This window comes from Struthio camelus, chromosome 11, assembly GCF_040807025.1.
Source record: "Struthio camelus isolate bStrCam1 chromosome 11, bStrCam1.hap1, whole genome shotgun sequence".
Lineage (NCBI taxonomy): Eukaryota > Metazoa > Chordata > Aves > Struthioniformes > Struthionidae > Struthio > Struthio camelus.
The window spans coordinates 6642773-6660317 of NC_090952.1; positions in this window are offsets into that span (position 1 = coordinate 6642773).

Here is a 17545-nt window from a genome sequence, read left to right on the forward strand (position 1 = left end):
GCTAGCCCTTTGTCTTCTGTTTGGAAGCTGGATAAACATTGAGAACTGCAATTTGCTGTATTTTAACACCCGGCAACCTGCCTGCTGCTTTTCTTGTGACAGAAAGACCAGTCTTATGGCACAGAAGGTGCCCTCCACTTGCCAACTATTTGCTATTTGCAGTTTTGCAAAGCCTCACAGGCCCGATGCCCAGGATCGGGGCAGAGCCACTTAGGCAAAATGGCACTGTTAGTGCAATTGCAAAAAAAAATAAAAATAAAAAAAATCCCTCCTCACTCATTGCCTTACTGACCTAAAATACTTCAGTTTTATTCTGCAAACAAACACCTCTGTTTTCTATACTGCTTTTTCCCTCTGTGTCTTCACATGTGCAGAGGCACGTCAGGTTGGTGGGCGGAGGGGACCTCTCTGTCCATCTCTCTTCCCTTCAAGGGGAGCCGTAAGCACATCACCGCCTGCCTTAACACGGCCCTCATCCTGCAGGTTATTTTTGAGGGACGATGTGACCAATGCACTGATTTCCTCAAGGTCTCACTCCCCTGTGGACAGGGTGGCAAGACACGAGTGCCTGTCCAGCCCTTCCGCTGCCATGACTTTTTTCTCTATATAAAGGAAATCCACAGTCTCGGGACCGGGAAAAGAAAATAGGAGTAAATACAATAAATACTCCTAGCCCGTGGTTAGAGCTAAGATGTGGTCCCCAGAGCTGCTCATGGGGCTGTTGGTGCCCGTCATCTAGCGAGTGCGAGCACGGAGGCGCCCCGCGAAGTCTCCGCGTTCAGCACTGACTTGGCGTGCTCCGTGCCCACCGGCGCGCGCGGCCAAAGTATGGGTCACGCTGCTGTTACCTGCATTGCTAGCGTGGTTACACTGGCCTTTCGGCCTTTTTGTTGTTGTTGTTTGCTGCACGGCTGTACCATTAAACAAGTTTTATTTTGTTCCCTGATTATAGATAAGCAGTTTCAGCCTGCAACGTAATTTAGTGCTACCCAGGGGCTCCAATTAATGACATTTCTGGACAGTGAAGAAGCGAGCTGTTTGTCATGCACTAACACATTTTTTGGTTTAATGCCGGAGCTGGTGGTAACACTATTTCCTGCCAAGGGAAACATACGGTTGGGTTTTCCTGTCCGTTCCTTGCACCCTGGGCATGCTGACCCTTCCGATTCACCGAAATGCGGGAAACTTGACAGCATCATTTCCAGTAGCAAGGGCCAGCGTTCATGGTCTCTCCTGGAGGTGGAAAACAACCAGCATGAAAACTGCACGAGGTAGAGCACATCCCTGCCAAAGCCCATGGTTAGGCTGGTTTTGTTACCAAAGCTGCGATAGCACCTTCGCTTGGCTGTGCTGTGCCAGGTAGGCATCGCCCCCAGCTCAGGTTCACCACGAAAAGTGTTCCTTACACTCCTAAAATAGACCCATTTTGAGCCAGGGACCAGGAGCAGCGGTTTGGAGCTAATGGAGATGTTTTATGGTTAAGGAACGTCAGGTCCCCGAAAAGCCGTGGGTGACAGCCCTGGAGGAGAGCAATAGGGAGACGGTACAGGGCCCTGACTGCACAGTTCTTTCGGCTTAGCTATCTAGGAAACGATATTTTAGTAATACGCAGTTACATAGAGGGTAAAAGGCCATAGTCATCCTGCACCAAACACAAACAAAAAGCTTTTGTTGGAAGAGAAATGCCAATATAAACTGCTATAGAAGTGCTAGTTTGAATTCCACTGTCCTGGATTGTAATTCCTGGGCTATTCCCAGTTTGGAGGACGAGAAATTCAGAAAGGGAGGCAGACCAAGGGCATCGGCTTCATTTGCAGTCGTTATTTACACCTGCACCAAACGAGCACGACCTCTTCATACCACCAGGAGCAGTTGGCTTTGCTCTGCTAACACGTACGGCAGCTGCCAGGTGCGCAAAGAGTTTGGAGACCAACAGAAATATTGTGATGGGCTCTCTCTGTGCCAATGGAAACAGATGGCTTAAATAAATAACGCTGCCTCTGCAGAGTTTCTATCCAAACATTGCGGCGGAGACCCTTCAAGTGAAACGGAGCTTGAAGAAAGCAGCCAGCGCGGCCCGTCGCGGCACCGTCGCTGCCTGGGCGAGCAGCGCGCACGGAGTGAACAGCAGGTCTTCGGAGGCTAAGTGGGCTGTAGAAAGACTTTTAACAAGCTAAGGTGGTGCTAATGATATAACAATGCTTGTCTAAGTGAAATATATTGATTTTTGTAATCACTCCCCATGACTTATGTCTTGTATCATCAATTTAAAGCTGCTTCGGAAGAAGTGTTGTTGTAATTTGTCTCCTGAGAAGAGCGTTTAGCTCTAAAGCAGGTGGATGATTAGACGAAAAGATTAAGGCAGTAGAGGGTGGTGGACATACTTTCGAGCACGCAAGGAGAAGAAACTTCAGTAGTGTTTGAAAGGGAAAGAAAGGTCGGGGACTTGCAAAACGAACAAAGCTACCACTGATCAAAGGGAGGCCGGTGCAGAGATCACAGCGTCGGCTCTAGCAATTGCAAACACCCTGCACAGCTGAATCAAAAAGCCTCTCTTTTTGTGTCATTTACACACCCCGCTTCCCGCCTTGCCGTGGGTCTCCTAACGGCCACCCTGAATTGCTGCTCAGACCATTTGTAGCAGCCCTCCCACCCTCTCCCCAAGAAAAAAGGACGGGCAATAATTTTTTCTATCCCAATCCTCCTGTAAAGAAAAATCATGCAGCTGCCCCAAAAAAACCCACCCACCCTGGAGAAGCAGTCCACTGCCAGAGGGGTCCCAGGAGCCCCTGCCCTCCAGGTGCTCCCAGCAAGCCCGTCCCTGGCCCTGCCTTGGCACCTCCTGGCTGCCGGACCTGCTGCCCTGCCACGTATCCGTCCTAACCAAACCCAGGAACGAGGCATGTCATCGGTTACGCAGAAACGCTTATCAGCCTAGCAGACGTGGCCAGGCGTCTCCTACCACGAGGAAGCGAGTGATATTCACGGGAACGCAGGTGAGGTGATGCAGGAGCCTTCGTCCGGGGGACCGGGATGGGGCCCGCGCTCTCATTGGAGTCCTCCATTCTGCTCCCGTCCCTTCAGGGCAGCTATCTGCTTAAAAGTTGATATATTTGTTTGCTTGTTTCCTCTTGGCCTTTGTTTCTTTCTTTCCTGGTGGATTCATTGCCTTCTCGCTTCTCAGATACAAACTGGCTTGTTGAGAAAAACGAGGCTTCATTCATCTGCGCGTGTCCCCCTGCTCCGACCAGGCCTGCGCGTTATAAATCCTCGAGCAGCGAGGTGATTCACAAGCTCCTTTGCTTTCTGCTCGTGGCTTTATTTTTCCCCCCATGTGCTGTGATTTAAGGGCAAAAAATGGTTCTTGCTGGTTATCTGCCAACCTGATGACATTACAGAAATAAAGCTCAGCGTGTGCGTTCGTTTGTGAAAAGTGCCTCGCCGTAATGTTGGTGATTGGTCATTAGTTCTGCAACGTCGTAATGTCTAAAGCAAAGCCACGAGCGAGTCATTTAGATAGGGGGAATTTCTTCCAGAGACATTATTTCTTGTTATTCTTGTAACAATGCCTAGAAGCCCAAGGCTTGCAACTTGTTGCCCCTCAGCACCGGGCACACATACACACCCACCCCATTTATTTTAGAAACAAGACAAAACGTCACATGAAGATGCAAGAGCCCTCTTGCCAGTGCTCGGCATGCATGATAGCCCATCACAGCCAGGGGAGCCTACCCCAACAACCAGGACAGTCTCAAACCCCTGGAAAGGCCTTTCATATTCGTTGCACTTGATTATTCGGCACTTATTAAAGCACTGAGAGAGGGCTCAGTCTCCCCTTACTGCACTGCCCAAGTGCTCACGTACAAGTGCTTGTGGCTGAACCAGAAGCCAGAGCTAAAAACATCCCTGACTTCAGCAGTTTGGGTCCCACGGGTTGGTTCAGTTGCAATTTAGAGGTCATCAAAGGAGATAATTAGAGCTATTTTAAATTTGGGATGCTTTTAATAAGCCGGAGGGAGCTTGGATCCCAGCTAGATAGGACACCCCTCTGACATTTTTTGAGAGCAACAGCTGAGGCAGGAACACTGCAGCCCGGTTCAGTCTTGTATTTCTCAATGTTTGTTGGCTTTAATAATTTGCCTTTGCAATATTTCAACACTTCATTTGCACTCTACATTTTTTATTTCTTAAAGGGAGCCCAGAAACTGCTGGCAGCAGACAGCAAAGGTGCAGAGTCCACCATATCTCCCTGGCTGGGCAACGCCAAACCATGTTTCACAGCTGCCTCATTTCACCTTCTCTCAGAGCAATCAGTGATATAAGAGGCCCTCCAGTTTCCAAGGCTCTTGGCTTCCACTTACAAAGTCCTTTCCAGTCCACTCCCTGTTAGGCATCATCTTCTATCCTGCATTAACCATTGCCTTCCTCTATTTCCAACTACACCATGATGTCTCCAGCCTGTGCCCACGCATGTTCTTCCAGACCTGGGGCAGGTTTCCATAAACATCTGCAAACCTCCCTCCTTCGAACTGGCTCTTGCTCTGGTAAGACAGCTGTTAGGACTGCTGCTTTTCCCCTGACCATTTTCTTTTAACATCCCCCTACCTGTCTCTCATTGTAGCCTAGCTTCTATTAAGCAATCCCATGCAGGCATATATGTATTCACAGCACTGTAAATTAGCAAATAGCCTGGGCCAGAAGTGCTATTACTGCTCATGGGACAAGCCACCATTCCCAGGAGGGATGGAAATGGTCATGCCCGGTGGTACCAAGATACTGATGCACTTGGTACTTGGCCAAAGACGTTTGTCAGCTCCCAATCTAAGCACAGAGACTGAGCTCTGGTGCTATGCGTGAACAGCTCTGAGGCAACCAGAGGATTGTTAGGAGCTATGATAATAAAAATGACAGCAATAGAAAACAGACTATATGTTAGAAAGTAGATAGGGAACTAGAATTCCCTTAGAGTCATTATTTCAGTGGAAGGGATGAGACTGAGCAAACCTCCTTGTACGAGCTGCTAACAACCAGCCAGACCCAAGTCTCAGGCTCTGGCCCATCTTTCCCCATTCTCTGGGCTGCAGCAACGCTCTCAATGCCCTTCTCCCCCAGATTTCTGCCACGCGACACACTCAGAAAATCCCTGGTGGGGAAAGGTCTCTGCTGCAAAGTGCACAGGCAGGTCCAGGCCCTGAGAGAAGTGCCACGTATTAAACGGTACATCTTAATGGCAGTAACTGCAAAGGCGCTCGCACCGCCCTGTGTTTTGGAAAGGTGCTAGAGCTTTATGCTCACAAGGCAAAGCCCCACTGAAGAGGAACCGAATAAAACATGGCAATGGCAGCCCAGGAAGGGCCTCATTCAAAGCTTACTGAAGGCTACGGGGAGTTTTCTTCCGAATTAACTAGGCTAACATCAGGCTCTAACCTTTGTACTTTCTTCTGAAGTATAACCTCTGCTTTTTGAATCTTCTGGCATGAATCACCTCAGTATTAAGCCTCCTCTCAGATTTCCCTGCAAATTTCCCTCTTCTCTTTCACCTGACTCTCTTCGGTCTTGGTAGCCAGATTCCTCCCATTGCAAACCTCTGCCCTTTGAGCCACACCGCGGATACGCAGGGACAGACCCACTCTTACATCTAGGCAACACAGCCTTCACTGATGGTTTAAAGTGCCATTTAGCTTGGAGGTAGACAAACAGCAGGGAGTGAGTGCGTTAGGCCTGGGCAGCCTGCAGAGGGCAAAGTTGGGTTGACGTTTCACTGAGCCCATCCGTGACATCCCCGCGCCCTCCCAGTTTTATCAAGGTTGCATTTCTGTTGTTCTCCCATCGCCCCCTCTTCGCTAGAGTCAGTCAGGGGTTTACTGTTGACTTTGTGGGGGCCAGGATTTCAGTCTGTCTCATCCATGCCTTGGGAAATAAGACTCCATGCCAAGCACCACATGTATTTCAGCACAGCTTTGCTACTTACCGAAAAACAAATCTTACAAGAAACGCTCCACAAAGAATATGGTTGCTTAGGCAGCAGCATAGCTGCCTTGGAAGACCGGAATCCTAAACTTATTTTTAGCTCAATAAGTACATTTATTGAAGGCAACAAAGTCCACATCCAATAAAGATGCGAGAAGGATCATAGAAAGCTGACTGCCCAGGAGATGAACCACAACAAAATAGGAAAGGTGCTGGCACTTTATTCTCACCAGGCAAAGTCCCACTGAAGAACTGAATAAAATTTGGCAGCAGTAGCACAGGAAGGGCCTCATTCAAGCGTATGGGGAGTTTTCCCTCCGAATTAACTAGGCAAACAGCAGGCTCTTTTTTGTGGCACGTACGCTGTGAGCGCAGAAGGGGTCAGCTTCTACTACTGAGAAATAAAAGTTGCTTAGGACCTGGTGTATTACAGCTAACAATCTCAGGAAACCCTTGACCGCAGCACAGTTCACATTACCAACACAAAATTAAAAGAAAGGACTACTTCCTGTGAGCCTTACCCAGGACTTGTTCATCCTCATACGAATAGCGCTGGTGCCCAGGGGCTGCTCCCCTGGCAGGTGCTTCAGCAAGCTGTCCTGCCCTCACGCCGTGAGGCTCATCTAAAATTAGTCATGTTGGCTGGGTAAGAGTTGCACAATCCAGCCATAAATCAGCAGATGCAAGGGATGGCACATAATATTGTCCAAAAGTCTTTAGCTGCCACTTAGAAATCAAGGTGCTCTGAAGCCTAGAACTTAGCAGAAAAACAAGTGAAACCCCAAAATAGTATGCAGCTGGGTGCTCTCAGTACAGAAAGTGCTAGCTAAATGATTTAGTTAATCTGTGCTAACAAAAAGCAAATTTTTAATGGTCTCTCTTCTGGATCCTCACTTTGCCAAATGTTAAAATAATGCATTTTCAAAGGCCCGAGCTCTTCCTTAACCCAGGAGAGTGGGAGGCTTCACAGGGAACCACAATCACAAGTGTCAACACTATATAATTCTTCCACGGTCATTGAAGCTCGTTGTTTTCTGATGCCATTCTAGGACACATGTATAGGGAAAAGGGACCAGAAGAAATAACCTTGGCCCATGGGTCTTCACATCCACCTTCAGTGCAGTCAGTTTACAAAGACCCTCAATGCCCTGAAGGCAGTCACATTTTAGTATCACACTGCTTTTTAAAATTAAGGCTTTGCATGGAGATGGCACAGAAACAGCCATCTGGAGAAGAGTGGTAATTTCTGCTGGACAATTCTCTGAAAACCACACCCAAGGAAGATACCTTGTACAACTTAAATAAAAGTTACAATTTTAAGGTCAGTTGGGAACGCAAGTTAGTTGTTTTTTTTTTATTGACAGAAACACCTCCCCTCCACCTACACATCCACCCCTTTTCCCCTCCTTAGATTTCATTTCAAGGAGGGATCCCCCACTGGCTGTCCATGCTATGCCTACTCATCTAGCCTTGCTTTCCATAAGAAGTAAGAGAGGACACATCTCCTCCCACCCAGCAACTATTTCCTCCCCACCCCCCATTAAAGTCCCATGGTTTTCTTTCAAACCACTTCTTTTTTCCTTCAGGAGCTCCACTCATCTTCTGGATGTGCGTTAGACTTTTAGAGAGGAAAGTGGGAAAGAGTTATGCTGTCCTGATAGCAATGGCGTCTTTGGCTTAAGATGTCCAGGCAAGGATGCCAAGAAAGCAGTGCCAAACCATTACAACAGGTTAATCTTTGAAGCCATTCCCTTTCCGTGCTGCAGTCCTGATTTGATTTCTCAACTGTACATCTGTTTTCCAAAAAACCCCAGAAAATATTCTCAAGAGAGGCATTCATGCCAGAAGAGACTAGCATTGTAGCCAGAGCTTCTTGAAAACAAGACAAAACACCCACCACAAACAAACCAAAAAAAATATGCACAACACCCTTGAAGTGTTTTTGAAAGGGGATGCAGTTTGTATTGCAACAACTGCATTTGATTGCTGAGTCCCAATTCTCTCAATAGCATTCATCCACAACAAGAGACAGGTGGGATTTTTGACAAAAAACACATGCTACCCTGTTCCGATTGCTGCTTAGGTGTTTATCATTAATGAGGAAAAAAGATGCTCTCTTCTTCCACACAGAACTGAAAGGGCAGAAAGTTTGTGTTTCTGAAGTGTACCAGGTTCAGTGGAACGGGAAAGAAATTGATTCTTGCTTTCAGGCAACGGATGTTATATCATTCTTTTCATTCATTTGTGCAAGTGCCCGCTTTATCTTCTGTACTTACACCTTGTACTTGCAGTTCATAAAAAGCAGAGACGAGAGGATGCTTTAAGCCATGGCAAACAAATACATCAATGAATTAAAGAGTGTCACCATTTCACATCTCTTCTGCTTGAGCATGCCGAGTAGTTGAATCGGAGGGCAAGAATTTTCACGGTTCGTTACTGCTGTGGGCTTTACTAATCTATTTTTCTTATGTTGTTATCCCAGAAAAACGGTGAGGAGGGAAAAATAAAAATATCAAAGTAGGTTTTCCACCAGAACAAGAGGGGTGCCAAGTGGGAACCAATATACCAGAGCCCTTCTGAGCCCTGTTATTGCCCAAAAGGCAGGAGCAACACTGCTGCTGAAGGCAGCAGCCGGAGAGTAAGGGGAAAGGGAGGAGGATTAATTTGGGATGAGAGACTATAGCACAAAATATCTGCCCACTTCTTGCCTAATATCACTGTCCAGTTAATGACTTCTGCATGGAATAATTCAGAGATGAAACAGGAGAGGGGAGCCAAGCACAGCAAGGAACCAGGAAATCCCAGGAAATCCCAGGCTAACCCCAGCTTTTCCTCCTACTCAGTTTTCCAATAAGGCTGCAAAGTATCTGGTGAATCATGTTTTCCCTCACTTCCCATTTGACTCTGCAGCCTCTCTCCATGTATCACACAGCTACAGGTGAGCGGTAAGGACAGGAAACCAGACTTGGAGGAAAGGTTATTACTTCACAATTCTTAAAGTTTTGTGGTCCTGTGATACTTCTGATTTTCGTTAAACAAAAAATTACTTCAGTCCTTGTGAAAGAGTTTCCACTAAGCCTCCCTGGTGAAGCTCATCCAGGGGAGCAGCCACAAACGTTGCATTTCAGCAGAAAGCAAGATGCAGAGCATCAAGAGAATTTTGCCACAAAATGGATCAATTTTCATTGCAGTGGACACAAACATCATAGAGAAAGAAATAGCATCCTCTCCATGGTATTTAATACAAAATTCCCAAGAGTCAGTGGCCAAGCTGCTGCAGAGACCTCCTCAGAAAGCACACAAAGCTCCTATACGAAAAATAGCATAGCTTTGCCCATCCTAGGCAATCAGACAACTGAATGATGAGACTATAGACAGGCACAAAAGCATATGAAATCTCTTCTCCATTCACACATTGCCCTTAGGGGGAAATGAGAGGAGGCCACAGGTCTGAGGCCTGCTCAGCATCGAGCTGATGTGGGGGAGGTGGAAGACACAGTGGGAGAGATGGGTCATTGTGTGAAGGGGAACAGGGGTGAGAAGGAACAGAGCGTGGTAATGACATTAAGGAGAAGTGGGAGTTAAAGGTGATAGACAAATCTTTAGTGGCCTTTAACTGCTTCACCTCTGTTGAGGACTTACTTCCTATTACAGTTCTTCCACATGGTTTGGAAGGCGAGTGGGGAGAGAAGAGATTTCTAGTAGCCACTTCCTAAAAGAGGACGCAGAAGAACTTTCTGTGAAATTTGGCTAAAAAAAAAAAACCAAATGGCATAGCAGGTTTCACCAGAAATAACAAGAAAAAAAAAAAATCAAAACCCCTCACATTATTGCAGCAAACAAGTCAGTGACCAAGCACATACCTTCCTCAAGCAAAGCAAAACGCCTCAAAAGGAGGCGGCCTCTTGCAGGTGCCCAACTCTTGCAAGCCTTGTACTATTTTAAGTTCCATTTAGGAATTGCAGGTTACAAAAGTCAAACTTTCAAGGTTCATATATCAAGAATATAAGCCACAACAAAGTACTTCAAGTTTCCATGGGGGGAAGGAGGAAGTTTAACATATCCCATTACTTTGGGGTACTAAAGAGCAGCAGTGGTCAAAAAATGAGCAATTTTCTTGTGTCTGTGTTGCAGCCATTTCTACTTGCAGCTGTACCAAAAGCCAGAGCATTAGAAACTGCTCATGCAGGAAACGTTGGAGATAAGACACTGGCTGAAAGGAAGCGTTGCCCTTTGCAGCTCAGTAAGGGGACAGGAGCAGAGACAGGGTGGTAGCAAACAGGAAAAACACGCATTCATGAGACAAAAACATGAACAGTAAAGACCAAGGGCCACAGTTTGCTCGCTGGTGACATCCAAGCTCCCATGCTGTTTGCTCGCTCTCTCAGCTGCTCGGAGAAGCGCCCTGCAGCCCAAGGCAGTGGCTGAAAGATCAGCTGGCTTTTGTATGCCCCTATATTTGCAGGTACACAACCCACAAACAGACCCAAGGTACCAGTAGCTCCTGCTCAGTGCTACTGGACATTCATCACCGTGCACTCGTTTGCCAGGCTGGGATATTATGGGGACACAAGCTGTTCACACAGATGATGTACAAAAGAGAATATAGATAAAAATAACCACACATAGATATAATAAAGAGAATATAGACAGGACGCAAAAGATTCAAAGGTCGTTGTATACACAGGTGGATCTGGTTGACCACACAGGTCATGGCAGGACCATGCCACATGCTTTGCACCCACACCTGGGGGTTTACCCACTCCTGGAGCCTGGCCTGCCACCCTCATGCCACCTCTGAAGCCACATGCGTAGCATAGCAACTCCCAGCTCCTTTACATTTTCATACCCAGGCAGATAATTCCACACGGAGGCTGGTTAGTAGGTGTTGTGTTTTTCCGTGTTTTCTCGAGTAACACTTCTGGGTGCTGGGAAGGGGGAGGAGCGCTCCCACTCCAGCTATTTTAATTGCAACGGCAGATGGAGGAGACAGGTTGTACTTTCTCAGGAAACGCACTTCGGCAATAAGAGGAAGGGTGTGATCCTGACTTATGAAGCAGTGAGCTGTTTCTGGCCCGGATAAACAAGGGTAAGGATCAAGACACCATCCTTTATTTTAGCAGGGAAACCAAATTAACCTTTCTTACCATTGGCCTGGTCCAGCTTTCCAGGTGGGCTAACATCTTTGTCAGGTCTTCTTGCTTTCCTTAGGCAGCTCGCAGGCACTTGACACCAGAGATTTAGTACCACTGGCCCAGTTTGCTACATGTAATGAAAAGAAAATGCCATACAATAATACAAAAGGATTAGAGATGAGTAGGAGGGACTTGGCACTGCAGCAACCAGGGAGCAAGAGCTAGGCATCAGGAAGGGGCACCCAGGGTCCCAGCAGGATCCTTTTTGAAGCAGTCAGCAAGAAAAGTCACTTTAATTTACACGGAGGAGGAATTTTAACAACCCGAGGAGAATTTCCAGTCAGCCAGAAGGAAGAAAACTAGAGACAATTCCTCCATTTCTCCAAGAGCCCAGCCAGGGGTTCCTACTTTTGATGGGGCTGTGAGGCTAACCCGTAACGGCTGATCCTGGTGATCCTGTACAGGGACACCACAGGGTCCGATCCTACAGCAAGGACACTTTGTAGGCACAAAAACCAACGTAGGCTCTGAAAAAATTTAGAAAAGCCAGGCAATATCTAAAGGGCAGAGGACAGTCACATAAATCCACTGTAAAGGTTTCCTGTGCCCCTGGCTCCTCCCCAAGGTGCCAAAAGATGAGGCAGTGTATTGGCTATAGAGATATATATAAATGCATATAAAAATTGGACTAACAGGGAGAGAAAGGACCTTAGGTGAGACCTAATACTCCTCTGGCAGGAAGAAACCATTGCACGTGAAGAGATTCTTCTCGCTACCCTCTGTTACACTCTCAGGAAAGTAGCTTACCACGATGACCATGAGCTCCACGATTAGCATTTTAACTTATGAAGGGAGGGGAGAAATACAAAGTGTGAGACACAGTTAATTAGATTTAAATTTAATTCGCTAAAAATCAGCTCTGAAGCAAAATTATGTCAATTACCCCTACCTTCTCAGTAGGCGAAATGCAGAGATAATTGGTGCTGCAACCAAAGAGGCACAAGCCCTCACTGAAACCTGTGATTAAAGGCCAAATCCTGCCCTTTGCTGCACAGAAGTCACAGCAGGAGGGAGACAGGAGAAGGGCTGCTTTTGCACACAGAGGCACAGCGGGAAGAGGGCAGCAGCTTTGCTTACTGCTTCTCGGGAGGAACCAACCCCAGCAACACTTGGATCCTGAAGTCCAGCTGTCAGCATGGAGCAAACAGGAATATTTGCTTTGGCTTCCCAACGTTTGCCATGATGGCCCCCAAAAAGGAAATCACGTCCTTTACGCTCACGTTCATTTTGTTCTGCTTCAAAAGAGTGAAAATCCAAACAGTGGAAGGGTCTGCCAGAAGATCCACACAAACGACCACGTAGGGTCCATGGTGCGTTAGATAAAGCTGACTGATGATAAAAAGCTACACTGGGTTCACTGGGCTTTATGGCAAGCCTGATCCTCCAGGGTTTAGAAGCACCCCTTTGCAACACCACAGTCAGCTTCTGCAGTGGCTTCAGAGAGAGAAGGTTGCAAGGGCAGCTGTAAGGGTTTCCCCTCCCCTTTTTTGTTCTGCCTCACATCTGCGTTACACCCTAGAGATATGAAGTGTCTTATTTTCTGCTGCGCTAGCTGTTGCCACGTTTCCACACAGGTGATCAGGAGACCAGCGCGGGTCACAGATTTATGGGCACACACACAAAGATCCCTGCTACTCCCACACAGAAGATGCTTTCCGAGAAAATGAAGCATTGGAAAGACACCACAGCTTCTTTTCAAAATAAAGCTAAAGAGTAACTACCTAGAGAAGAAATTTCAGGTCCAGTCCAAAGTCCTCGAGACAAGAGGAACACCTCAGTCTTGCCTTTGGACAGCATTGGTTCTTCTCTGCAGCCCAAGAAATAGCAATCCAACATCGCAGATCTCTGAGCCTTTACCAGTAGTAAAGGCTGGACCTACCTCCACTGTCTTGATTTTACAAGCTCCTTCAGTTTCCTCCCAGTTCCACGTATGATGCAACGTCTATTGTTAAGGCTCCTATTAATAGAACAACACTGCTTCAAGGCTGCACCGTGGTGTACCCAGCATAGCTTTTGTTATCTTGCAGTCCCCTGGGGCTCATTAACGTCTGAATTAGCTGACTGTCCATGGCCCTAATTAGTACTTCAGCTCTCTGGGAAGCAGCCAGGGCTTTAAGCATTGCTCTACACCCATAGCATCAGCTCCCACCTGCAGTTTGGAGCGTGCAATCTGCAACGGATTTGAAACTAACCGAGAAAAGGCCTTTATCCCCTTACTTCTTCAGGTTGATTTTAATTATTATTGATTGTAATGGCTAGCCCTGAAAAGTGCCCAGTGAGGATGCTGCGCAGGACACTACAGAAACGCATCGTGGTTCTGTTTGATGAGACTTTTCTCCTGAGGAGCACAGGGAGGTTGTTACAAACGATCACCTACTGTTGTGCTTTAGGACAGACAGGGTGCAATACAAGAAAGATCCTCACTCAAGGGTACAGACGCATAAAGGTCTCTACCCTAGCAAACCTGGAAGAACTGTTTGGTCCAAGTCACTTTGGACTTGTTGGAAAAAGCAAAGGCCAGTCACTCTTGCAACTCCACTGCCATTGCTGGCGTTAGGCTGATCTGCATCCACTGAGATAATGGATCTGAGATGTTTTGGTTGTTTCCTTTAAAGATGAGGTTTTTTTTTAAAGAAAAATTTAAAAGGAAAGTCTGCTGAACGTGGAAAGTGTTGAGCCTTCACTACAAGACAATCACAAGTACAACTCCAAACGTATTGGAATTTGTCTCCAAAAAACCCCTAGTTCATTTGGGAGCATTAAACTGTCCAATGAAAAGATCTGATTTTTTTGGTACAAAATAAGTATCTTCTTAAAAAGTGATAATTCAGTAAAAAACTGAATTCACTACTTAAAACTATTCAAGCATATTGTCGACTGGATCGAGTCCTTCGCTATCTGTCAGAGGTCCTTACAAGAAATACATTGTCATGGATCTAAGCCTTTCAGTGAAAGAATAAGACCAAGAACCTCCTATACCAAAACCCCAGCTCTAGGAGAGATGCCACATATGACTTCTACCAAATCTCTTAACATCTCTGTGCCTTGTTAGAAAAAGGAGTGCAATACCTCAGTGCCGATGCACTTTGGGATCCCCAGGCAACTCGTCCTGTGCAAAGCTCTCCAAGCATCACTGTTGTTCCAAGAGGGGTTTCCAGGCAAACGTGAGAAATATCTGCTCAGCGACCTCTGCAGCACCTGGGGCAGCCGGGCAACAGGTCAGCATTGCTAACAAAATGAAAATAGGTATTTGTGTTATCCGTGTGCTTCAACAATCTGCAGACCTGCTGGTTGCCTCAAAAGCACAAGTCACTAACACAAAGCACTGAAGAGCTACTAGGAGGTGTCCTAGGAGGTCCGTGTCACTCATCAGATCAGAAGAGGTGACTGAAACATCAGGGAAATAGCTGGGCTGATACACTGAGCACAGTTTCAAGGCTCTAATGTTACTGTGGAAAACCTTTTTGTGCTGCTTGTACAAAGGTAATAGGCTTGCGGCACAGGAAACTTCAGCAATAGCAGCAGCCATGCACACTCCCTGCCTGTGCTAAAGGGAGGTGAAATCTGCTCATTGAAAATAACTGCCATAGCAAGAGCAGAATTTCCCCTAGAAATACAAAATGCAACTCAGGAGCAGAGCTGGTGGATCACCTGCACTGCCATGGGGACAGACGTGGGTCTGAGCAGCAGCTGAGAAACAGGAGCCGTAGCATCAGGTGGTAACACTAACTCTTGGCTTGTCCATTCAGGGAACTGGTACTGCGAGCTCTCCCAGCCATGTGCTGCAGGTGTCCCAGAGCTGGGGACACGGCTCTCGTGCTGATAGCTGCTCCCCTTCAAAGCTGGCAGAAGGGCAGCCAAGAACAGGCCCAGGCTGTGTTGCAGTTATTAATTTGGATACAAAAAGCTTTCCACTCTCGCTCACATCACTGCTGCAGGCAGTGCCCTCACGGTGCACTTGGCAGGCACCCAAAGGCACAAATCAGCCTCATTTATGGCTGTCAGTCAAAGTGAAATGATGGGCTCATGCTTCCCATGGAGTTGCCACTGCAGCTACCGGTCCCTAGTGATCGTCAATAAAATAACAAGCTCCTGTACTTAAAAGCCTCCCAAACTCATTCCTAAGAAAAAAACGCTGATTCCCTGGAGTGCCATAATCATATAGCAATCCAGTTTCATAACCTCACAGAAAAACAGCTGAGATTAAGCCTCTCACTGCTATGGAGAAGCATCTCTCACCTGCATTGCCAGACTGCTAAGAAGGCAGAAAAATATTGATATGCCCTCTGCGCACTTGAGAAAAGCCCTGATGCAAATACTGTCTCAGGAGGAATCAGTCTAGTCCACATTTGCTTTTTTTTTTTTTTTTTCTTTCTTCCTGACATAGCTTTCATCACACTAGAACGACGACAAGCAGGACTTTACAGAGGTCTGGTGCAGCTTCAGTGTTGTTTACCAGTCTGAACTGGCCTGCAGATCCTGCTGGTCACGAAGCTCACTAACAGCAGCCTTTCTTCTACGCTAGAAATGAGTATGAACCTACATCAGAAGTCCTACCTTCTACAGTAGCAGATATGATCTAGGATCAAAACTTGTCTTCTCTTGGGTCAAATATCAGGGTAAGAAGAAGCTGTGCAAGACAGCAGCAGGTTTCCTCCTGTCACTCCCCAGACTCCTGCCAGTAAGCATATGAACATGATCCCTGCAGATCTGGCTTACAAAGAACATGCAAACGTTTATTCGTAAGAATAGGCTTGCAGTCAAAGCTTTGGGCCCATACAGGACACAGCTAGGGAGCCCTGGCTTCTCCTGGCAGAACACATGGTTTCTTCAGCAATGTATTCTCAGGCCTCTGCCCCATTTCCCTGGCGATCAATGAGGCATCTCTTCCTTTTTTCACTTATTCATAGTGAACAGCTGGAGATGGTGACGTTAAGAAACGCATTTTCATATCCATCTGCTAAATCCCACCTTTGGTCCACGCATTCACCATGTCTTACAGTAACCCTGAGATCCGTACTGCTTTCACTGCATGGCCTGCAGTACTTAACACAACTGGGCCCCAGCTGCAGCTACGGGTGTTACTGCATCAGAGATCAGAGCAAATTTTGAACGCTGTTTGTGAATGCATATGTGGTCACAGGATCATATTATGTAAACAGCTCTGATTATCAGAAGTTTGGCCCTTCTGCAATCAGGCCAGCTTATAGCTTTAGGCTTCCCACTGGCAATTAAGTTAAAAATAGTTGGTCTTTGTTTTACTGAAAGCCTGGGCAGTGGTGACCTTTTGCATCCGTTGAGCATCTCCTCCAACATGCCCCTTAACATTTAGAAGGCACTCATCTCAACTCCCACAACCTGTTCCCAGTCTGCTCTCTGAAGTTTTAGCTTACAGTACTTCTCTGCTGCAAAGCGTCAAGTACCTTCGTACAGACCTTGGTGAGATCAAACCATGGGGCTCTTTCCAGGTTCTTGTGCACTACAGAGTGTTCCTATCCCCTTATAGCTCCTTCAGGGATAAGCTAAGGCCCACATTGCTCTGTATCTCAAGAAATGTGCTTGTTCCCCATGCTTTGTACTTAACAAAGGTTGGTGCGTATGGCTAAACCCAGGACAGGTACCCAAATAAAGAGCTGTAGACCACCCCTTGCTGTAGGGTTCACACTCTTCCACACAGCAGCCACCACCGACTTCTCCACTAAGAATTTTCCGTTCTTTCATTTACTAATTCCTGAAGTGTGATCTGCCATGCAGAGAATATTCCACATTCAGAGTGTTTTCATTATACTGAAGTTTGTCTTAAGACCAATGTTAAACTTCTAGAGCGTGGCAATAAGTCACATTTCCCTAACAACGTGCATATATTTTTGATGTCAGCACTAGAACTGAGAAAAATCTCTCATGGAGGCAAGTTTGAAAACCTTATGGCCTTCAGACTTTGCAGGGGGCAGTTAGGAAGAGTCCCTGGGAGACCATCAACATAAACTGGAAGAAGTTGAATCAAAACACAGCAATCCTCTATTTTTATTGACCTCAGTAAGTGAAAGGAAAAATGCAAAGGCATAGGCACAGAAAGTGCAGGTTTGTGCCAGCCAAAACAGTAGCAGCTCTGCTTTACCATCATCAGGTTTTGAACCGCTCTGCTTCCTAAGCTACGTCACACTATGCAATACCATTGCTCCCAGGTACTCTTGCTCACTGTCCAAGAAGTCAGCACTGTATTTGAAACACAGTCCTGGTGGAGTACAAGTGTTGCCTTAGCTCCTTCCTTAAGGAATATCTCCTCAAAGTATCCAAGTCAGAGCACCATTTACAAACATGGAAAAATAGGCGTACGTCAGCTTCAGCACGTCCACCTACACTCAAAGTTTCCTACATTC